At 43.7% G+C, this 25,050-nt stretch overlaps 1 protein-coding gene across 1 annotated transcript in view; it reads left to right on the top strand.

The window, feature by feature from the left end:
* The window catches only part of baz2ba (bromodomain adjacent to zinc finger domain, 2Ba), a 61,960-nt gene that overhangs the window by 7,011 nt on the left and 29,899 nt on the right, over nucleotides 1–25,050 (top strand). Inside the window, exon 2 of the mRNA XM_010788650.1 lies at nucleotides 4,658–4,700. The gene's annotated coding sequence lies outside the window, so the exon portion shown is untranslated. The remainder of the gene's footprint in view (nucleotides 1–4,657; nucleotides 4,701–25,050) is intronic.

Genomic DNA, 25,050 nt, shown 5'->3' with positions numbered 1-25,050 from the left:
ATCTCCTTATTTCTGGTAAGATGGATGCTTCTCATGTTATGTTGCCAAGGACTCACAGACTATAGTGAGTGATAATTAGGTGACACATGTTTGTGATCTGTATAAGGACAGATTTGTGTGTGTGTGTTTGTGTGTGTGTGTGTGTGTGTGTGTGTGTGTGTGTGTGTGTGTGTGTGTGTGTGTGTGTGTGTGTGTGTGTGTGTGTGTGTGTGTGTGTGTGTGTGTGTGTGTGTGTGTGTGTGTGTGTGTGTGTGTATTACATGTGTGTTTGTGTGTGCATGTCTTGTTGTCGCTGGAGGGAAATGAAAGCACTCAATCACTCACCTGTCAAAGTACTTCAGATTCTGACCATAACACACAGACACACACATACACACATATACACACTAACACACACACACACACCCACCACCCACCCACACACACACACACACACACACACACACACACACACACACACACACACACACACACACACACACACACACACACACACACACACACACACACTACTACTACTACACACACACACACACACACACACACACACACACACACACACACACACACACACACACACACACACACACACACACACACACACTACTACTACTACTACTACTACTACACACACACACACACTACTACACACACACACACACACACACACACACACACACACACACACACACACACACACACACACACACACACACACACACACACACACACACACACAGGCATGTGCATATACACTCATGCCTGAGGGTTTGACAGGACCGGCCCTTTATTGACTCCCTTGATCAAGGAGACAGCAGATGCATTTAATAGTGACACACACACACACACACACACACACACACACACACACACACACACACACACACACACACACACACACACACACAATCAAAGTGAATTCACATCTGCTCTCCACACAGCTCAACTGTAGCATTTTACTCCACAGAGCTGGTAGTCATTTATAAATGTCTGTATTGGGTGTTGAATCAAATCTTGAATGCAAACACTATACGTCTAAATATTTTCATTGTTGGGTATGCCTAGAGTTTTATTTTCATAGTTGCAGTTGTCGTTTGAAACAGCTCTGATTCCAAGTTATTTTATAGCGGGTGTTCATGTCAGGAAACAAGCTCAGCCTGGGTTATAGCAGGCATGTTCTGCTGGCCTTGGCCCCGTGCTTCCCACTTGGCCGTGTTTCGTGCTGAGTGTTTTGGAAGGCCAGTTATCCAACAGGGTGCTGGGAGGAGATGTGACAGCTGTGTTGGTCACGGCTACTCTGACCTTCACACGTCATCTTGATGGATCAGCGAGGCTGTAACTATACACCGAACCTGTTGTGTGGGCCTGTGCCGCACTGATTATCCTCTGCTGATGATCTGCTCACATACTGTACTGATATCATTGTTCCAAATGGAACGGTGCACAGTCACCATGCCAGGCCAGGTTGATTGCATATCTGATCTGAAGGAGATGTATCTCTGCAAAGAAAAGTAAGGGAAGGAAGTGGATTGGCTAATGCAGCAACGAGGGCTCTCTGCCATTAGGGGAAGAGTTATCATGGAAACACAAAAACATGCATATACAAAGAAGAAGACACAGGCACACAATACTGCTGGGTATTTCATATATATATTTTACCGCTCACAAATGGATGGCACTAATGTTCTGAGCTTTTTCCAGTCTCATAGCGCTTTACTTTATGTGTGTGGTGTAACCTGTTCCCTTGAGATGGCACTTGCTCCATCAAGTCAAGGAAGAAACCATTTAGTGGAATGACAAACACACACAGCACCGGGAGGCTGGGAGGATTTGAATTGCACTTAGACAAACGCTTCTCACACAAGTTTTTGTATTCCTCCACCCGCTCCCTACTTTGCCCTGAACATATACAAAGGTAGATTCCATTTTGTCAGCTTTCAGCCCCGGATCATGTAACAATAAAAGATGCTGCCCTGCAGTTAAACACTGCCAGTAAATCACACGGCGAAGAAAGCTGGGAGAAGCACTTATTTTTAAGCAGCATGAGAGACCACACCGGGGGGGAAGGGGTTGAGGCAGATAGGGTAAGACAGAGAGAGAGGAAGAGAGAGCTTCTTTGTGCACTGTGTACGGGCATTGTGTGTGATGAAGAGATGAATCACTGCTATTTAGGGATTGGTTTCCTGCAACTGATTGTGTGACGAGTCGGTGGCGGACAGACTGTCAAGACGTGCTTGTTTTGTTCTTGGGGCATCAGGAAAATGTCTGCGGCCAAGTCTGGCTAACTCACTCCCACTGGGCTGGTGTGCCAGAGATCAACAGAGACAACAGATGCAAACACCTCACCAGTGTCGCTCTTCTAACAAGGCATCAAATATTAAAAAGCAAAGGATTTTAGGCCCATCTCAATATGTGTCTGTTCAGAGTCAACTTGTTTTTCATGCTCAAATTACAGAGGTTTTTTTTAAAGGAGCCTCGCATGAAACATACTTTTCTTTCTTTCTTTCTCTCTTTCTTTTTTTCTGTCTTTCTTTCTTCCCTTTTCTTTGTCTTTTTGTGGCTAGAACAGACCTTTTGTGTTCAACCCTGCAGTTGCCTGCGAGCCTAAAGTAAAGTCAACATCTGTGTGGCTGAGGCAAAGGGTGAGCAGATTAGAGAAACCAAACAAGACAATTCAGAGAGACGTCATAACAGTTCTGTTGTACACTGTCCATGTGCAAACATGCCTGGAGTCTAAATGCAGGTCATTATAACTCTGCAGATAGTTCCTTTTCCACTTGTGTTTTATAACCTTTCTAGTTAATTAGATGGAAATTACAAAGTAATGATGGCTATAATAAAAATGGCATTTGGATTGTTACCCAAAAGGAAATAAGGTCACTAACATAAGTTATGGCAGTAATGTGTTGTCATTTTGTTGGCTTGAGGCTATCACAAATAGCTCTTGTGATGATTTGTGTTCTGTCATTCAATGGACACCCAGCTAAACCTTCTTTTATGCTTGTGTGATATCATAGTTTAAATCTGACTTGTTATTTTACATATCAGTTTGTTCAATTGTTATATATCATATAGAGCTGCAACAATTAGTTAATAATGGTCAAATGATGACATTACATTACATATCCAAAGCGACTTACATACTCAGTACTGTGGGCAATCCCCACAGGAGCAATTTGGGGTGAAGTGTCTTGCCCAGGGACACAACGACATGCTGACTGCAGTGGGGTTTGAACCTGTGACCCCCTGATCCCAACACCTACGCACAACCCACTGCACCACACGCTTATAATCTCAATCAGTTTCAAATAAAAGTCTTATTTGACTACACACGAAATATCTTGAGGCTTTGGACTTCCAGACAGACACAATTATCAATGTGATGACGTCATATCGGGGTAATAGTTATCATATATTGATAATTGGGCTGAAGCTAACAATTCAATAATTTATGATGATAGTATATGAGTTGAAGAAGACTACAGGCGTTTAGTAGAGTCTTTTGTGATGTTTCATCCATGTGCCATTGATGTAAAGCTGGTAGGATCCTACAGTAAGAGAAGGTTAATAGACTAACAGCCTGATTCTCAGTCAGGCAAATGATGGCAGACAGCACTGGCTTTCTTATCCAGTGTAATTCACCTGCCTTGTGGCTGGCAAATCATTTTCTGTGCTGAAGCCCCATGAGCAGAGATCCTTTAATCATCCACTAATAGGCTTTTATGAAAAAGCTGAAGATGAATTCAGCCTACCTGGCTCTCTGTTATCGTTATCAATGCGATGAGTTATCAAAGTGTGTGTCTGTAGTCTGTGTACATGTGTGTGTGTGTGTGTGTTTGTCAGTCTGTCGGTGTAAGAGCAGATAATGAACGGGACCATTGCAGTTCGATCAGTGCGGTTATTATCAACAGCGCTAGTCTAGGTGATTGCTGTTCAGTGATCAATTGAGTTGTAATGACAGATGTGTGTAGCATTATGTATCACAGACTTAGACATGACTGGAGGGCATACAAAAGAAAATCACTTAGGCTCAGGAAATGCAATATATCCATTTTCTTATTTTCCACGGCAGTCACTCTAAAAAGGGACATTTACAGATATTACTTCATAACACAGCTGTGAAAAGGACATCTATTTCAAACTGTGTGCGATATTACTAATTAAAAAGAAGGGATGTATCGTTGACCACATACTCGCTCATGAAATGTCCACCAGACTTGATTCTGTTGCTTGTGACCAGATGGATGTGTTTACTGTCAACAAAACCTTGTTAGGGAGCTTCCCACACAAGCTGAAACACTGGGTGTGTGTGTGTGTGTGTGTGTGTGTGTGTGTGTGTGTGTGTGTGTGTGTGTGTGTGTGTGTGTGCGCCACAGCTGTGTTTCAGACGTCACTGTATTTTCTGTTTGATGTGTCTGAAAACCACAGATACTAAGCTCTGTAACTCTAACTTTGATATCCAGGTAGTTTTCTGGGGCTCCATACCCTTTAGGCTCTCAAACGGAAACACTTCCAGCATCATCACAATACTGCATATCGTCTTTTGTTTTATTATCATATAAATGAAAGCATGCTGGAAACACTTTTTCATTCCCATAAGTCACTTTGTATTTTTAACCTGAACCACACTGATTTTTTATTTCTGCTTTTTCTGCAGGTGTTACAGCAGTTATGTCAAAGAGCTGAAGACATCTCTAACAGTGAGTACACAATGTTAACAACATTCACATCTCCTCTTTTACCCTCCGCGCCTGTGGTATATATATTTTGAGCGTTACAAAACAGTTGACGCGTGTCTTTTAAAAAAAAAATCTTGTCACACACTTCTGCTTTTTGCAGGTTTTGTTTTCATGGCACGCCAGAACAAACTTGCCGACTCCTCCAGTTTCAGGCCTAATTTGATTTTCATTCATTCAGTGAAAGAGGATGTTTTTTTCTCCCCCAATTAAATTGAACAAGAGCCTCTTGAAAAGCAGTTGTTATGATTACATTACAAATGCGGGGTTCATTCAGTGAATCAAGCAATTAATTCCATTTCTCCCATTCTAATCAGAATATTTGTCTGAAACGTACGCGCCTAATAAACATCCTTTGACTTTGCTATCTGTTCAGAGCCGATGCTGAATGTAAATGGTTGTCAACTGTGCCCTATGTTGCTTCGGGGGTGAGGATCTGGGATTGTGCTGAGTTGTTTATGAGTGTTGCCATGTGCAGCTGTAATCTCCTCCTCTCTCCGTCCTTTTCTTTCTGTCTTTCTCTCTCTGTGTCTCTGTGTGAAAACTAGCAGCACTCAGGGGCGCGGCTGCGTCCTCAAGGCTTCACTTTACACACACCAAGGTGGCAGTTTGTTGCTCCACACACAGACAATGACTTGCACTTTTCTCTCCTACCTGACTTGATGGACTTGTGCCTGCAAGTGTGTCACAAGATCAAATGGGATCTTTTGTAAAAAACGTTTTTATTCTTGTTGCTCTTATGTGACCAGACCTGATTCTATCCAGCCGCCATTGCTTCATCCTTGGATGTGAAGGATACATTATATCCCCCTCAAGTTGGTGCGGGCTGGTTGTATCATTTGTGATAAGTATTGATGAGTTCTCTCTTGGGGAATCAATGTCTAAAAGGGGAGGGGGGGGGGGGGTTTGTAGCCTTGTAAATCAACCCCCACCGCTGGCTGTTCCTAACTGGTGTCTTGGATGCCTGACTCTTCATGCAGCCCCATAGAGAACAAGCACAGCAGAGCACAGGGAAAGATGGAGCTCATCCAAACTGCCATGGTGTAATTAGCTGACATTTGTTGCTTGGAAGACAAGAGAAGGGAAAGGGAAAGAGCTGCTCAGCTCAAACACCCAGAGGAATATGCAAATGTTCGGAGAAAATGAAAGAAAGACAGGGAAATGTGTCTAATGGTATGGGCATATCATTATTTTATGTGTGTGTGTGTGTGTGTTTGAGAGAGTGCGTATCTTATGAACCCATTGACCTATATGTGAGTGTATTTGTGAGTGTTTTGTCAATAGAAAGCACGAACCACTGGTCTCCATAAAGGACTGAATACATTAGGGTGCTCTCTCTGGCTTGAGATGATACCTTTGTCTGCTGTGTTGCGTTCCTGTTTTGTAGAGCATGTCTTCAGTTTGGTATTACACAACATTAGCTACACAGTGCCCACATGAAGCAGCCATCCACAACTGGGCTGTCTCTCTGCTTCCAGGAAGGTGTGTTTGTGTGCATGGCATGCATTTAGGGAGGAGTGCATGTGGACTATCTGTATTTAAGCCAAGGTGCTGCGTGACAAAGCAGCCATGCTTACGCAGCCCCATCTGCTTGATCCAGGCCTGAAACGCAATGCCTTTAAATGACAAAATACTGAGGGGCTGGGAAGTGTACAAGAAAGAGAGGAGTGTGTGTGTGTGTGTGTGTGTGTGTGTGTGTGTGTGTGTGTGTGTGTGTGTGTGTGTGTGTGTGTGTGTGTGTGTGTGTGTGTGTGTGTGTGTGTGTGTGTGTGTGTGTGTGTGTGTGTGTGTGTGTGTGTGTCTGTGTGTGTGAGAGAGAGTGTGTGTGTCGTGTGTGTGTGTGTGTGTGTGTGTGTGTGTGTGTGTGTGTGTGTGTGAGTAGTAGAGTACGTGTGTGTGTGTGTGTGTGTGTGTGTGTGTGTGTGTGTGTGTGTGTGTGTGTGTGTGTGTGTGTGTGTGTGTGTGTGTGTGTGTGTGTGTGTGTGTGTGTGTTGAGCGAGTAAGTAAGTGAGTGAGTGAGAGAGCGAAGGTGTGTGTGTTGTGTGAGTGTGAAACAGAGAGGAATAAAGGGAGAGGGAAAAGAAAAACATCTCGAAGGTCAGGAGCAGCGGGCGGCCGTAGGGGAGAGACACGTGAGACAGAGATAGTCTTGCGTCAGCCCCACAGCAGTCCGCTCTTTATGTGGGTGTGTGTGTGTCTGTGTGTATGTGTGTGTGTGTGTGTGTGTGTGTGTCCTGTGGGGCCAGCATTTCCATCCGCATCTCAGCGTGTGTGTGTTTCAACAGAGCTGCATGCCAGTGTTTCTATTCTGAGTGTCTTGATCTGCGAGGAAGGAAAGAAAGAAANACACACACACACACACACACACACACACACACACACACACACACACACACACACACACACACACACACACACACACACACACACACACACACACAGACACAGACACAGACACAGACACACACACACTGACCGTCCCCCTTCTCGTGTGGGCTCAACAGGGTTCACCCCCATTGCCAAACAGCCTCTGTTTTCCTTGTCCCCATGAAGGGCTGCATCGTGGGGCGAGGCTGCTCTTTTACAGACCCTTGTGCCATGAATCACTGCTCGCACCCAGGGAGCCTCAGTCCACTCGGGGGCTGCCTGCCCGGACAATAATGTGCATGGTCATAAGGGGGCCATTTTGAATGGAGGTCCAGACAAAACAGGAGCTAAAGAACCCAAGCTGTGAGATTTCCCAGAGAGGGCAACAAAGGAAGTGGGTCTGTGTGTGTGGGGGTGTGTGTGTGTGTTAATGTGTTTGTTGTGGTACAGGGGAGATGTTGGACACACAATGCTGAGTTCGGGGTGTCAAAATGTAACATAATTGCATGCCAGTAATTTAGGAAACATTAGGAGTAGACCTTTAAACTCCATGCATTACAAACCTTTTAGCCCCACACCAACGGGATTGCAATTTGAGCTCCTTCGTCTCAGCGCTAATGCCTATTCTGCTGTCAGCTTTGAAAACAAGAGATGGCCAAGCCTTTGCCATCACTTGCACTTACCTAGGAACCTTATCGCATCATGCTCACCCAATATAATATTTGTATGATATCTTGATATCATTTGCACGAACATCAGCCACAAGTTTTTGCTGTTTAAAAAAACATATGATTTGGCCGTCATAAAGTTCTGTTCTTGATCAGAATGTGCCCACACAATGTACGGTTTTTGTCACATTGTTAATTGAGTTTGAAGGTAAAATTAGTTGGTTAAGTTTTATTTTATTGTTTTTTGTTGTCATCGGATTATTTACTGTTATGTTTATTTGAAGTTTAATTTGCTTAAAAAAGGTTTTAAAACCTAACTTAATGTGTTATTATGACACTCACTTGATCTATCTATCACTCTCTCGCTCTCATCACACACGCACGCACGCACGCACGCACGCACGCACGCACGCACGCACGCACACACACACATACAAACACACACACACACACACACACACACACACACACACACACACACACACACACACACACACACACACACACATACACACACACCACTCTCACCCGATGCCAGCTGTTGCCCCATGAGAGCCTCCAGGTTTATTGGGTCTATCTTCTGCGTTTATTGCCAAACCACATCTCTTCAACTGTCTCTATTTCTTGGTCTCTGTTTCTTGCGTGGCCTTTTGTCTCTTGACATCCTCCACAGTTCCCTGCCCCACTAACCCCTTCCCCAGATCTTCTTTCCGCCTCCTCTACTTCAAACACCCACACACAAGAAAGTATGGTCCACTATGGGCCTTGTTTGTTGACTTCAGTGTGTTCCTGTGGTTTGGAAACCGTTTTTCTACCTGTCCAGGCCGTCCAGGCCGTCCAGGCCCGGCTGTAACCTGGATACAGCTGCAGTCCAGAGGAGCCATTAGCAGTGCCAGGAGGCCCCCGGCTCCCAGTGAGGGCTCATTACTGTATTTGTGCAGTCACACTTCTCCTATGAAACACAGCAGTGTGCTTGGTGAAACTAGCCAGGACATTGAGCCTCCGGGAAACTATTACGGCTCCATTGGAGTTCTGAGAGAGATATAAAGAGAGAGCAAGGTTTCATCGAAAGAGGAGAGAGTGAATACTAAGAACACTATTAATCATTAAACACATTCAGCTTCCTCTGTATTTAACTGTGATAGTGCGAGTGTCGGTTTTTATTGCGTTTTATTTGCTCTTTGTTCAGTGTGTGTGTGTGCATGTGTTTGTGTGCTCCGTGAGGCCCAGTTCAGCTGTCTGGTCTGGTGTGCAGATGGCCGAATTGGGGCCAACTCAATGAGATACCATTTTTCTGTCCTCTCTGCTTTCTATCTATCCTTGTTTCCTTTCCTTTCCTGTTTTTTTTGTTGTTGCTTTGGTTTCATTTACCAGTTACATCCCTGGCTGCCTCCTCTCTTTCATCACTGCATCTGCTGAGGGCCATCTTGGGGAGAGGAGAGTTTTCCACCGCTCTATTTTCTCTCTCCCTCCTTCTTTATGCGCCTCTCAGGGCTCAGTGCGGCAGCTATACGCGGTGGCTTTGGAATGAAATGTCTCTTAACCGAGCCATGTGCCCCGGAGCTACGGTAATTGCAGGTGAAATTCAGCTTCCTCTTTAAAATGCCATCTCTCATTTCCAGTTACCGGCCCCCTCCGTATCTCTCTCTCTCTTTGCCTGCCTCCCTCCCCTCCTGCCTCTCTCCCTCTTTCTCCCTCTGGCTGTCTTTCAGAGGCGTGTGAATCCCTCAGCCCCTGTCGCGTCTCTCTGCCCCAACAGACACTCCCACAATGCACAGCGCTGATGGTTGCACAGTGATATCAGCCGTGCAGAGGAGAGGGAGGGCCGCTGCCTCGACACATGCACACTTAATGTGTGTGTGTGTGTGTGTGTGTGTGTGTGTGTGTGTGTGTGTGTGTGTGTGTTTGTGTGTGTGTATTGTAAGAGTGCAAAGATAGTATGACAGAAACGGAAAGTGTGTGTTTGTGAGTGGGAGACAATAAGCATATCTATTTAAATGAGTGTAAAAAGTGTGTGTGTGTGTGTGTGTGTGTGTCTGTGTGTGTGTCTGTGTGTGTGTGTGTGTGTGTGTGTGTACAGCGTCAGCAAGGCGTGAGCTGTGTAGAGGTGACATCAAGGTGAACACGGCGTGCGGAATGCTCTGCCGACTCGGGAGGCAGCAAATGGCTCTGTGGCAGATGGAGTCTTTGTCAGGGAAGAAAAATGGCAGCTCAAGAGCGTCAGATAGACCCCCCCTCACACACACTCACACACACACACACACACACACACACACACACACACACACACACACACACACACACACACACACACACACACACACACACACACACACACACACACACACACACACACACACACACACTTTCTTACTGTCTCTTTGGTCATACACATGCATAGATGCAATGCAATAAATGCATGTCACACACATGCACACAATGACAGATGCAAGTGCACATATTGACACACATACAATCCCCCCCCCCCTCCTCCCCTTCTTAGTGAGCTGGGCTGGCGGGCGGTGACCTTCCCGTGCTCGGAGGGTTCCCTGGCTGTTTGATCAATTATCCCTTTCCCATTGTTTACCAGGAGGCTGGAGTAGAGAGGAGAGGAGAGAAGGCTCAAAATGGCCACTGTCAGGTGGAGGGATCCATTTCCCTGCCAGCGTGGGGGTGGGGGTTAGGGAGGGAAAGAGAGAGACAGAGACACCAGAGCTGTGAAGCATGCTTAGAGGGAAGGGAGGAGCGTCTCTCCCGGCAGCTGGGATGAGATGACATTACACTGAAGGTACAGCTCTGACAGTGGTTACCTTTCGTGATGCTGAAAGTGTTAAGGTAGTTGATAGACCCCTAAACTTTGGGCACTCAAGTACTAGTTTTGCGAAATGTATAATCCTAAAAAGTTCATATTTATTCTGCTTTTAGTGTCAAATGAATTTCTGAAATGTATTGTTATGTTCCCGTAAAGCTGCATACACAAACATGCATGTTATGCATAATGCCACAGTACTGCAGGTACATGTCCTATTTATAGAGTGGAGAAGTGAGGTGGGGGTGCATACTCTAAAGGTCAGGTGGCAGAGAGAAAAAAAACGAGTGGGAACAAATGATGCACTAAGCGAATGACACTCCGAGGTCCTGCTTTAATATGTATGTATCGCAGGTTGATGGCTGATTTCATTAGCGCCTCTCATTGTTATGCATAGATTGTCCTCCTGCAGCAAAATGAATATTGTATTCACACACGCGCGCACACACACACACACATTCACCCTCATAGACACCGAATAAGCTGCGTTTTCTAGGGAATACTGTACGTTTGGATCTTGCTGAGGGCTTGAAGAAAAGGTTGATGCTTCCACAGGCTGTTATCTGAGTCGGCTATAATGAAAACAATTTACAGTGTTGTCATTTTAACACAGGTTTTCAAGGCGGCTGTAAAAATGTCCTGGTACTTGTTGTGATTATTTAGGGGTCCTTGTTGATATTAAGGGAATTATTTTCAAAGCGGCGAAGAGAGGCAATCTTTGTTTAAATGACTTGAGCGGACTAAGTCATGTCGTGTCTGAGGGTTCAGATTACGTCACTTCAATTTAACTAAATCTGGGTGTGTGTGTGTGTGTGTGTGTGTGTGTGTGTGTGTGTGTGTGTGTGTGTGTGTGTGTGTGAGGGACACAGAAAGGGAGAGAGATAAGAATATGTTGAGTGCCTGCCCATTACTCTATGTGTTTATGGGACTATACGCTCATCCTTGCTCACACAGAATACATATTAGAGGGTGCGTGAAAATGTCTGACCGCCTCTTTGTAATCCTCTATGATGACTGTGTTTCCGCAGGAATTCCAGTCCTTAGTGGGACATGAGCAAATGTTCTGTGTGAGATATTAATAGAGATTGTGGGCGGAAAAGAAAAGAAAAAAGGCTTCTGCATTTCTCCATATGTTTTGTAAGGAAACAGTCCAGATGGATTATCTCTTGGTCGACATTTCTCTTGCCTCAACCAGCTCGATTCCAAGAGCTGTTAGACTTGCCAGAAACAGACACACACACACACACACACACACACACACACACACACACACACACACACACACACACACACACACACACAATGCGCTCACACTCCCCCTGTCTGAAGTACAACAGGCTATCACTGATTAACATGTCTAAACTCAGCCAGTTCAGAAAGCCACTCTAATTCCTTTTCCATCTTGCTCTTATATGGATGACGTGACAGTCTTTCTTTCCTAACATACTGTACCTCACGTTCCTCGCAGTCGCAGATATGTTTGTCGCCTTTCTATTTTGTTGCCTGAGAAACCATGTTGGCTTGTCTTCTCACATTTCACACTTGGGTTCATCCCCTTAACCCCTAATGCTCAGGCTGGATAGGCTGCCTGACCTCTTGAGTCACGGATGTTAAACTCATCGGCATCACAAGGGCCGGAGCTGGGTTCTATTTTGCCTAGTGATTGTAAGCACGGAAGGGAGCAACTTTCTTGAGTCAAAGATAAAAAAGAAAAACAATCCATTGATGTTCTTTCTCAACACATTGGTCATGTTTGATTTTTGTTTCAAAGCTATTTGTTTGTTCTTTTTTGTTGCACATTCTTTGGATTTGGAGTTCTCCATCAACATAAGAGACCTTTTATTTGAAGATTTATCAAGTATCAAGACCTAGACATTCACACTCGCCCTTGTGCCTTTAATGCGGAAAGACCAAGCTAAACACCCGCAATCACTCCTTTCCTGAGTTGGCACACGCTCTCATGTGCACACATAGAATCATTATCTGGGCTGACACAACGTCACATATTTAGAGTTTCACAGCAGGCTGGCATTCCAGGACAGCAAAGAAGAGATAATGTCAGTGCACTGCTGGTTAACTCACTGTTTTATCCTGTTTCTAGACCACAAAGCGTGAAGGGTGTCTGTTTATTACACGCGCACACACACACACACACACCATTCTGATGCAGTGATGCTCTGCCTTGTATAGTCATATTCCACTATAACACACACTTACACACACACACACACACACACACACACACACACACACACACACATGCATACCAGGCATACACGCACCACTCTCACACAGACCACTTTGCCTCTCCCAGCCTGTTAGACCACAAAGGCAAAAAAAAAAACAAGTGACGAAAGATGCCCACAGACACGGCTGCCAGCATAGACAACAGCTACACTCTTCTGTGTATGCTTCTGACTTTCTTTTTTTCCTTTTCTTCCTTACATATGATTTCTGGAACCAGGAAGTGTGCCACAGTGACTGACAGGATGTAAGGTGTGTTGTGTGATGCTTTGAGAGGGCACCGTCCCCTAAAATAGCTTTTTTTCTGGTACAGTGTTATTGTGCAACACATCTACTTAAAGGGCTGGCTACGTGAGCGTCTTGATTCTTCACGACCCAGTGCTGCTATATTTAAATGACGAAATCATGATATTCACCTAGTCAGCAGCGGAAAAAAGAGCTTCCTCTCCAAACCGCCCACACTGCTTTCAGCCTTGTTGTGACTTGTTTGTCTGTCGTTTGAGGATTTCAGCTCCTTCCAGTACAATTGCTCTTAAAAACCCTCGGCTTCAGAGGATGGGAGCTGGTTACACAGCAACAGAGTTAAAAAACACAAAAACACGAGTGGAGATTGTGAGATGGGAACTAGAAAACACGATGTAGCCTCTCTCTGTATGCATGTCAGGTGCGTGCATGCTATTGTTACTTTCATCACTGGTGTGTGTTGTCATGTGCAGCTGTTGCTCTCCAGTTAGTGTACTGTGTAGTGAGTTAGTGGAGGTACGGCGGTGTGGAGCTTCTCTTCTATCGGAGATTCTCTCTGATTTATTCTTAACATCTGTCTTTGGCAGGTGTGTGGAACCACAAGGTCCTCTCTCTGAGCCTGTGATGTAGCTATGATTGCGGGCAGTGTGTGTGTCTGTATTCGTGTGTGTGTGCATTTGTGCAAAACAACAGAGAGGGCCTTACTCCACCCCCTCCTTGGGATGAGTCATATCTGAGCCCTGTGTAATCCTAGCCTGTGTTTCATGTGTGTGAACAGACAGACCCTGAGCAGTGGTCTTGGTCCTCACTCCCTCTGGGGCAGTGAGTGGGTGAGACACGGCTATCAACAACAGGCCCAGGCAGCTTGGGTTTCAGCCTCGCCACACAAGGAATCTGCTCGCTGTGACATAGGCACAGATACACGCACCCAACACAAGCACATTCACGTAGAGCCAAAGCTATTATTCCTCTCCCTCCTTAGCCCCACCTCAAATGCTATCAGGTAACAACATGGGGCTTTGTGATTGGTTGAACTATAAGGAAGTGTAAGGATGCAAAGGATGGGCCAGTGGGTATGGTTTCAAATGAAAAGGTAGTGTCACACAACAGCGACAATCATTCTAACACTGTGTGTGTGTGTGTGTCTGTGTGTCTGTGTGTCTGTGTGTGTGTGTGTGTGTGTGTGTGTGTGTGTGTGTGTGTGTGTGTTTGTTTGTTGTCACGTGGGTCCACCTGTGGGAGTGTGATTGCAGTGCAGTAATGTCAAGGCTGGGCTTTACACAGTCAACAATGGCCGCTCAAATATTTTGACTTTTTTTATAAGCAATCACACAGAGGAAGTGTGGTGACACAGGAAATAGGGCCATGTCACGGGGAAAAAAGGAGCTCTGTATTTTGTGGATACTCTGCGCAGCATTTCAAAGCACCCCATCGCTGGTGTGACAAAACCCCTTTAAAAGCACAGCTGGACTTTTAAAAGGGCCTTCTACATTTGCCCCAAGGGGGGATGAAAGTGTCCTGGATAGAGCAGCAGAAAGGTGATACTATGGTAGAGTGAAGCTGTTTTCCATTATGACAGTCTTTTATTATCCTTTTATTTTGCATGTAAGGGCAAAAGTATCATACCTTTGGTCACAGATAAGCCTACAGGGAATAAAGACGTTTCTTTTCATGTGAAATGTTTGGTTGAAATTTAAGTTAAAAATAATCAAAACACAGTTTATATTCTGTCTGTGTTGCCAGATATATCTGATTTGGTCATTTTACAACAATAACAAGTATTGGATAATGTTTATATGTTCACTGATGGTTTTGGAGCAGCATTTTCAGATGTCACCATAACAAAGCACTAATGAGCTATAGAGAGAACAGACATTAAGCCTGTCCGAGGCAAACGGAGATAAACATATTTATGTAACACATTTTAAGCCTATTCAGATCAACTTTATGGCCACTTTATGTTGTATTCGTGTCATCAGACACACGTCCATATCTTGTTTTCTGGCACTTTCAAATAAGAAAAAAGGACTTACAGCTACTTATACAAACATTTTAACAAGTGCATGGATCAGTGGAGCTCGTTGTTAAAATGATTTATAGTGGTTGTTTCTCGATCCTGACGCATGCTGAAATGGCAGGTTGCTTTGATGTATTACCTTAACTTTTGGAAAAGCATGAGAGAACTTACGCTCTAGTTACATGCTCATCAGCTCTGAGGACTTTTGCAAGTTGTGTAACAATTGCAACACATTTGTGTCAGTTTATAAAAAACAGAAAACACTTCATCTTTCAGCAACTGATTTTATTAGCGCGATTACAAGCTAAATTATAATTGAGTCTGAAAGAATACTAAACTAAACTTTGTTGATTGTCACCCCCTTCAAAAAGTTATCTTTTGTGAGTGTTATTCTCTTCTGATTCCAGACAAGAAAGCTTTTATCCTGGGATTATAAACCACTTTCATTATTGGGGGAAGCAAACATTATTACAAGGCTTTGTGTCACTGAAGTCAGAAAGCATCTCAGTGCTTCGCAAGAAAATGAAGAGTCGAGTGGAGAAATCTTTTGGATACAAACCAAACCCAAAGGCATTCCTGTTGTGCGACTTGGACCTTTTATAAATGAGTTTGGATCAATGTTATGGTTATCATTAAAGTTTATTTCGACAATACTTCTTTTAATACATTTGTGTTTAATATTTGTCTGCACAGCCTTTTCCCCCCTTCTACTGCATGTTGTTTATTGCATGTGTGCATAAATACAAAACGTCATGTATTTGTTCAAGAGATAAGAAGCGTGCTATAAAATATTCAGATGTTCATCCAGCCATATATGTTTGGATTCCCCAACATATCAAACATTCTGTATTCTCTTACTCCACCGTTTCTTAAATAAGAATCAACGTTGTCATATTTAAATCACACATCTTATTGGAAGAACTCAGGAAAACACTCTAATTGTGGACCTATTTACTATCTTCACACATGATGAGAGTTAACCTGATGCAGGAAAATCAACATGGCACATTCATCAAAAATATCATTATTTAGTGTTTTGTTCATGTGGACTCTATCGTTAGGCCAGTAGACCAGGGCCTCACTGACAGTTAAACTAATGATACAGGGTCATTGGTCAGGCCCTGAATCTATTTAGGTTCATTTAGAAATGTTCAGCTGAATACTGACGTATAAAAACCTAACAGTCACTTCCCCCAAAAATGAACACGTAGATGGCAGCCAGGAGTTCTTTGGAGCTTTATTTATGCAATTGTTTTGTTGAAGAACAGACAAGAAGTGTCTTCACACATCTCACAAGCTCCTGAGACGGGGAGTACCTCAGACGTGTAATGACAAGTTTAAAATGATGATATCGTTGAAGAGTTGGCCCTTGCCATGTTCTCGTTCCCCTACTTTCTGTCTGGAGCGGTAGAGTGGGAGTGAATGCCAGGCTTTATTTGTGTGGAATTATCAGCTCAGTTCATCAGTAAAGGTTGAACAGATTTACTAACTGTCACAGTTAGTTTACTGACACTACGCTGTGCTATTTCATTAGAAGACCTGATACATTTTCTCTCTTCTGTGATTTGGCTGCATCTTGCCATTCTTGTGTAATATGGATATAAATCTGTGCCTGATATTGTGGCTTATGTGTTGTGTGTGTGTGTGTGTGTGTGTGTGTGTGTGTGTGTGTGTGTGTGTGTGTGTGTGTGTGTGTGTGTGTGTGTGTGTGTGCGTGTGTGAGTGTGTGCATGTGCCTGTGCGTGTGCGTGGGCACGCATGTGTGTGTGAAGTTTTTGTAACAGTACAAAGATGTCCCTAGGGTTTTTTCCACATTTCTCATTACAAATGCTAATGTCACATTAATGAAATCGGCTTAGTTCAAGGTTTATAGCGTAGCCTACACTGGGAGATTTGGCCTTGACACTTCCCACATATTTCAAGTTGAATCACACTTTGCCCAGTGGGCATACTATTCTGAGTTTCTCTAAAATGTACTGGCCCTGAGTGAAAGTTTGGGGAAAGTTTAGAGTGTAGGTGCCAAGCTCTGTCATCGTTGTAAATTGTCCGGCCACAGGCTGTTGGCTGTCCTGCTTCTGAAGACGTCTGTTAGCTTAGCTACAGCAGTAATGGGGCTGGCTAATCTAAACATTGTGTTAATGTGCTAGCTGTGGTTTGTAGAGTCACTAGCTGTTAATCATTGCCCAACGGAGAGCTTGTCAGGCAACAACATGCCAGAGAGTTCATTATGGTTAAAGATCCCTGTGTTTATGCACAGAACATGTCGCACATGACTCTAATACCATCAGCTATGGTTCCAAGGGTCACATAAAGATATAAGAAGCTACTGCATTCTAAATGCATTGCTTTACAATGTCTCACATATTGGTAGGACATTTACTATATTACTGATTCATGATGTCAAAACAACAACAACTCAATCTCTCAGAAAAGCGTTCATTTGAAACATGAACCCCGATGATTTGTATATTATCCAGATTTCCTGCAATTTCTCTCACTTGATTGTGATGAGTAGAATTGTGTACTCACTGGTATTTAACTTCTTGCCCCAGTTTGCTTGGCAAAAACTAAATACATATAAAGAGGAAGAGATTGTTCTTTGTAATTAAAAGCCAATTTTGTGAAATTGATTATATTATGCTAATCAATGGAGATAATATCTTAAAAGCAGCGTGAGGAAGGGCGATAGACGGAGCGTGAAGAGTGGAAAGGAGTGACAGTCCAGCCGCCATTACAAGCTGCTGAGTTCTGCAGAGTGCTTCATAAAATGTCAGAGCGCTTCTCCCTGAGCAAGACACTGAAAAATGGCAACGCTGTGATGTGCTGGCACCTCACCTGCTGCACTCTGTGAGTGTGTGTGTGAGAGTGTGTGTGTGTGTGTGTGTGTGAGAGAGAGAGAGGAGGAGAGACTATCAGTCGGCGTGCGTTTGTGCAAGTGTGCCTGCCTGTGTGTACATGCCTCTGTGTGTATGTTTTTACAATTATGTGTGTGTGTGTGTGTGTGTGTGTGTGTGTGTGTGTGTGTGTGTGTGTGTGTGTGTGTGTGTGTGTGTGTGTGTGTGTGTGTGTGTGTGTGTGTGTGTGTGTGTGTGTGTGTGTGTGTGTGTGTGTGTGTGTGTGTGTGTGTGTGTGTCCGCGCTGGCCTCCCTCCCATGTTGCAGTGAAGCAGAACAGAGTGGCTGGCTGCCCGCTGCTTTGCCTCCCTCTCTGTCAATACAACAGTACTCTCTTGCAGCCAGTCATTTTCACATGTTTAACATTAAGTGAAGAGCCCCTTTGAACAGAGGAATACAAGTGATTGACATATTGAGTTTAATACTAGTGGATTTCTCTCTCATCTGAGCTTAGGTTGCCAGACTGTTGTTTTGAAGCTACTCAATAGCTTTTAAGACCTTCACCTGATTTAACTATTGGAACATTGTGGATCGTGTGCCACTGTAAACACTGAGCATGTTTTCTGTTCTCTACCACCTCGCGCTAAGTGCATGTTTATCCTGCTTTGCCATTTTGTGTGTTGTGTTGAAGGGAAAGCCAGGGTGATTTCATGAAGTCATTGCATGCTGGTGTTATTAATGTTGATCTTAACAAAAGCTGGAGAGGTTGAAAAGAAGAAGATGGACAGGAGAAAGGCGTGAAGGTGGGGGGGTTGCAGAAGAGAAAATAAACATCGAGACTGAGAAGATGCACTCTTTATTTGCCAATGTCATCAGATAAAAGAGCCAACTCTACAGCAAGTTAGAAGAAGCAGGGAAACAAATTAAATAAAATACGAACATTATGATAATTTTGAATGTTGTGTTAAGCACCACTACAACGAATACATATGACTTTACCTAATCTACGTCCAGTTTTGTATTATAGACTTTGTTGTGAGCTTGGGTAAAGGAAAAAAAAAGATTGTGTTTGAGGGATTTGCTCTACACTGATTAATTAGTAATTAATCAAGGCCTTTTGAAATGATATCGTCCATAATAGGGCTTTTCATTATTAATTAATATGCTGGTTATTTTCGTGATTAATTGATTACTTATTTCTTCTATAAAATGACTTTAAGCCCAAGGTGAAATATTTGAACAAGTTATTTTGTCTGACAGTTTACATTTTCAGACATTCAATTGACTTAATAACTATTATTTTTACATTTTTCTTGAAGATCAGTTAAAACATACATTGATGATTGAAATAGATTCGGATCAAAACACTTTCCCACACTTTGTTGTCATGTACGTAGAGTATAAACAAGCACACACTTTGTATGTTTCACTGTATCATGTTAGATGGCCGTAGTGAATTCAATTGACTTATCACAAGCTACATTGCAGAGGTTTTCAGAACTGAAAACATTTCTCGTTTATCTTTGTTCTGGACAGTTTGGCAGTTTGTGGAGAAAGAGTCGAGGTTTGTGCAGCAGCAGTTAAATGAGGGCCTGCCTTCTTCTCTTCTGTCCAACAACCACGTGCATCAGGAACACTGTCAAACCAGGCTCTTGTCACTGAAAGTCATGAACAAGCAATTATTGCCTTCACACCACTCAACTGAATTCTGTCTTATTTGCACAGGATATCAGTTATCTCCTGAAGTAAAGTTTCAGTTGAACAGAACAGACTCTAAACGGTCTCTTCCCGTGGAAGAGGACAGAGGGGGCTCCGGCGATTGCTCAAGCAAGGCTCGCTGCTTTCTGGCTATTCCATTGTTCTGTCACTGTCAGTTTGTTTTGCCATTTGACATGCATGTCATTTGCATTATGCATATCTGGAGTGCTCGTTCTCTCCCACGTGTCTCTCTCTCTCTTTCTCTCTCTCTCTCTCTCCCAATCTCCCTTTCTTTCCCTGGTTCTCCCCTAAACCGATGCTATTTCCTGTTTTTCCGTTTAATGTATTTTTTTATTTCCTGCATTCATTTAAATATGCGGGAATACTTTATTAAGATTTAAACAGGAAACAACACTCAACAATTGTAATCCATTGATTATATATTTACTTTGGATACCTGATATGAATCACACACTACACATGCATCACACACTACACATCAATTAGATCATACACTATTTAAAATACATGTTTGTTATATTTCTTGCTGTTAATGAATAAGTCAATTAATGAATTTGACTCAAATTAATTCATCAAGTCATTCCAAAAAGAGATAGACATCTAGTTCTATCATATAAATAGCACTAAGCAACTATATGAGCCTTTCCCTTAATACCTTTGGATATGTTGGATTTAGGTAATGTTGATACAGGGTCTATTTAAGAAAGAAGACTTGTCATGTCCACATCTCCAGTAAAGTTAAAAGACATACAAATGCATTTTCATTTGATTTAGTACTGCAATATTTTGTAAATGTCGGCACATTTTGTGACTGTATTTAATATGCTGGTTGTATTTTGTGGAGCGAGTTGCTCACCTTGTATCAAAGCTCAAGGCCTCAGGGTAATCTTTTTTGCAAATCATCAGTTTGGCTCTTTGCATTGAGTTATGTACAATTAAGCTCTGTAGTGAAAATCGGACGTGAGCCAATGTAAAAAACCACAGTCTGTAATCTAAATGGTAATTAACCTTAGCAGGCATTGGCTTACTTCTCACAGTGCTTCCAATGTTTATGTATGTGTTTTTGTGCGTGTACGTCCACAAATGTATGTGTTATTCTCCGAGGCATCACGATGGTGTTATTGTGTGCTTCCGAAATGCTCCAAAGTCATTACGGCCTCTTGTAGACACATGCAGCCAGTGGCGAGCAGATCTGGTTCAGTCTGCAGAAAAACTGTAATGAGCAGTGAGACTGGCAGATGAGTGTGAGTGGCTAGCAGAGGGAGAAGGGCAGATTCATCAGGGATGATTGCCTGATATACACTTCTGCCTTTTTGATGTGAAGACCCTGCTAGGTTACCATGGGGAGAGTAATTAGCTCTGGCTGGATGCAGATGCGAATGAGCATAAGAGATGGGAATGTTCTTATTGCGCTTACTTTATCATACTTAGAACGGCACGTATGGGTGTGCTTGTGTGCACACAGATACTCTTTCACAACTACACAGACAAACAATCACTACCGGCTCATTCTCTTCTATTTATGGCCAGGAAATGAGAGTAGTGCTATGTCTGGTTGAGCTGAGTAACACTATTCTGTCACACATAGGTTTGACATCAAACACAAGTGACAAGCCTATCCTATCCCTCTCTACCGAGTCATCACCATGTCCCAAAATCACATTATTGCCACAGGAAACCCAGCAGAGGGTGGTGAGTAGGGGTGTTGATCCCAGCCTTTGGCGTCTACAGTATGCTTTAAAAACCAAATAAAGCCATTTGGCAAGAGCTGATTACTTGTTTATAAAAAAAACACTGAATGTGTGTGGCGTGCCATTTGGTTTTATATTTTATGGAAAGCCTCTCACAGCAACATGGATACGCGTGTGTGTGTTTTACGGAAAGGCCTAGTGAATTCGGTAGATGGACATTTATCAATGCTAGTGCCACGCTCTACCATTTGCAACACACAGGACCATATCATTACCTCACTGCCCTGGCAGGCATTAAGCGGCTCTAGCTCGGTAAGCTGCAGTGTTACATGAAGACGGGCAGGCAGGCAGGCAGGCAGGCAGTGGTGTGGCTGTAATAAGACCTGTAGCCAGCACCACTGCCAAGGCAAGGCGGGGTGAGAGATGGTGCCCATCCCCTACATGCCCTGCTCTGCCATCTGTCACCGGGCCGGAGCGGAGCCCAGGGAGGGGTCTGAGTCACTCAGTTGTTGTCACCTAGACAGGCCACACTGGGGCATGCTGTCTCTTTGTGCTCCTTTCAGGCCTCAATCCACTGCCAGTTTAACACACTTATGCAGCTCTGCCAATATCTTTGGATTCACTAAAGATTATTTCCTGAATAAAAGTATACTCCACTAAGGGCTTTTTCAAGAGTTTGTTCCACCCTGAATCCAATAGAGCTTGAGCATTTAGCCGATACATTATGTCATTTTTTATTAGAAATACCATGCAATCAGTTGTACCAGCAAATATCTGCTAAATATAAGTAGCAATTAGATGTCCTCACCTGAGGCCTCAACCAACTGTCATGGAGATCTTTCACCCATTTTGACATTATGTTGAGTAGACCACATGATCAATCAGCAGCCTAAGAATAAATCAAATACATTTTGTTATGACCTTTCAGATTCTGCAACCAGTTGTGTCAACTGTAATATATCATTTATTACAGATGATACTGTCTCTTTAAATGTTTGACTCTGGACAAAGGTTGTCACTTAATTTTTGCCAAGGCGCCTGGTTATGTCATTTCCTGGCTGACGGTGTGTGTCAGGGAGGGGAGGGATAAAGGGAGTGAGGAAAGGGGTCAAGCAAGCTTGTGCGTGCACTGTGCTGTAAGCAAGATGATCTCGCTCAGTTAGTGTTCATTGCCAACAAGCATGCAAAGTACAAACATTCACATCCATATGCACACATGTCGTGTCTAGAAAGAAAGACACGCACACACCCACATGAACACACACACACACACACACACACACACACACACACACACACACACACACACACACACACACACACACACACACACACACACACACACACACAAAGAGGGATGGGAAGTTCAAACTGAGCAACAGCCATGCAAGGTCAGAAATAAGAGATGTTCCTGCTGATTCAGAGTCAGTGTCAATGCTCTCACTTTCACAAACACAACAAGTGTGTGTGTGTGTGTGTGTGTGTGTGTGTGTGTGTGTCTGTGTGTGTGTCTGTGTGTGTGTCTGTGTATGTGTCTGTGTGTGTGTCTGTGTGTGTGTGTGTGTACGTGTGTGTGTACGTGTGTGTGTACATGTGTGTTGAAGGGGCAAGTAGGATAGAGGCAGGAGTGAGACACACAGGGGGTTGAACACTGCGAGGCTCTGACACATATGCACACTTCTATAGACATATGCATTGGCAGGGACTTGTCGAACTGCTGCGTGTGTAACCACGCACTGCCACCGACACACAACACAGACACACAACACCACAAAACATATGCATGAGAAGTAAGGCCACATAGCAGGCCATTACACCACCTCCAAATGCACACACTCTATCTCTTCTTTATACAACTCTGCCCTCCTTTCAGATGATGCTGACATGTGAAGGCTCCTATATGAAGGCCACATGCGATCATAAAACCCGCAGAGCTGTTTATAGCTACACTCTCCCCTGAAGGGCCGCTGCATCCAGCCACTATTAGCTGCATGCGCTGACAGCTGGGTGCTGTGGTGTATTTGTGGACGTGACTCTGAATCCAGCTCTGGAACACATCTTATAAATCATAGTTCAGCCATTAGCATAAATTCTGCCTCTCCTTGCATCTGCGAGACCTGCTGTTTCTGGCTGCTCCGCTCCGTTTTGATTGGTTGGTGTTGTTCAAGTCAAATTGATTTAGCCGTTCACGGAGATTATAACGCTTGCCTTATAGCGCCACTGTGGTGTGCCGTTAATTACCTATAAAATCAAGCTAATTCTGATGCTAAATCCATTTTAATTTCTCATAATGAAGTCAGGATTGGATCCTTAAATACCTTGGCGCTCCATTATTGTTGCAATCATTGTTGTGGCTGTGCATTTGGTTGTACATTGCTCAGCTCAATCGTATTATTGTTATTAGATTTAATTGCCCTAAGTGATCAGTTTGTAGTTGTCGGAGGAAGATGGACTTGCCTCGCAGTCGTTTTTTTTCCCCCTGCTGTCGTTTCTCTCTCAATCTCTCATCCCAGAAAGAGGCCCTTTGAGAGATTGTGAGAGATGAGAGGAGATGAGGGGGAGGGTAGCTCTGCTTTACACCTCTGCAAAGGAGGGATTGCTTTTTTGTTGTTTGTTAGGGGGGGAAATCAATTCTGTTCACATCATCACGTTTTGACAAGGCGAGACATTAAGTGCAGATATTGAGAAACGACAAGAATGGTTTACAGCCTGTCCTTCATCTTCTCTTTTTCTTTATTCCGTCCTTTTTTTCTCCCCTGCAACAAAATCAGAGTGTATTGTCTTGCTTATCCTTTCCCTCCTTCAATCTTTCTATCTGCGCTGTGAAAAGGTAGGGAATGATGCGCTTCACTTACCAGCTGACACCACATAAGCTCGCTCGTCCTCTGAGACACCAGCCTTTTGTTTTCATGTGCATTATGATAATTATGAGGGTCCACAGCTCCTCTCCATTTTCATCACACCTCTAATGATACTTTTCATCAGGATCAACCACGGAAATATCTGCTGAAAGAATCCCTTTTTTTCTCTCCACATTTTTTATTCACCCTGACATTTAAAGGGTGCCAGTCGAAGTAAAGGCGCAGAGTGTGACAGGCATTCATGCAGCGAAATGTGGTAACACTTTTTGGTTAAGATTAGGGTAAAACACTTTGTCTTCACTCAGCCTGAAATGTATTCTTGTAGCTAATATGTAGCGTTCATTTATTCTCCGTTCAGGCTGATAATGTGGCCTTTTAACCCACACCCTGTCACCTCGCATGAGAGGCCACTCGAAGGACCTTTGACCTTGCTCATCATTACACAACCAGCATCTTTTCACTGCAGCAACGGCAGTCATGGCTGCCCAAGTCCGATGGCACACCAGCCTCCTCCCCGCGGACTGCAGCAGGTTTTCTTGTCATCCGCGCCTCTCGCTCTCCCTCTCTCCCTCTCCCACTCTCCCTCTCTCTTGTCAGTGTTGCTCCTGGCGAAAGGCTGATACTTGATATTCAGAGGATAGCAGCTTTTGTCTCAGAGATTTAATCAGTGGCTCTGCTCCCACTGCAGAGGAGAGAGGGAGGGAGGGTGGCAGGAGAGAGGGAAGGAAAGAGAGATGGAGGCAGAGACTGTTTATGTGTAATGACACAATAACAAAGCCTGCCTGTAAAACACAATCTGCAAACTGTGCTTTTGAAGGGGATTTTCAGTCCTGGATTAGTGTCAGGCAGAGGGATATGGAA

This window comes from Notothenia coriiceps, unplaced genomic scaffold (assembly GCF_000735185.1).
Source record: "Notothenia coriiceps isolate Sejong01 unplaced genomic scaffold, NC01 NC01_scaffold00031979, whole genome shotgun sequence".
Lineage (NCBI taxonomy): Eukaryota > Metazoa > Chordata > Actinopteri > Perciformes > Nototheniidae > Notothenia > Notothenia coriiceps.
This window is presented reverse-complemented; position numbering and strand designations above follow the sequence as displayed.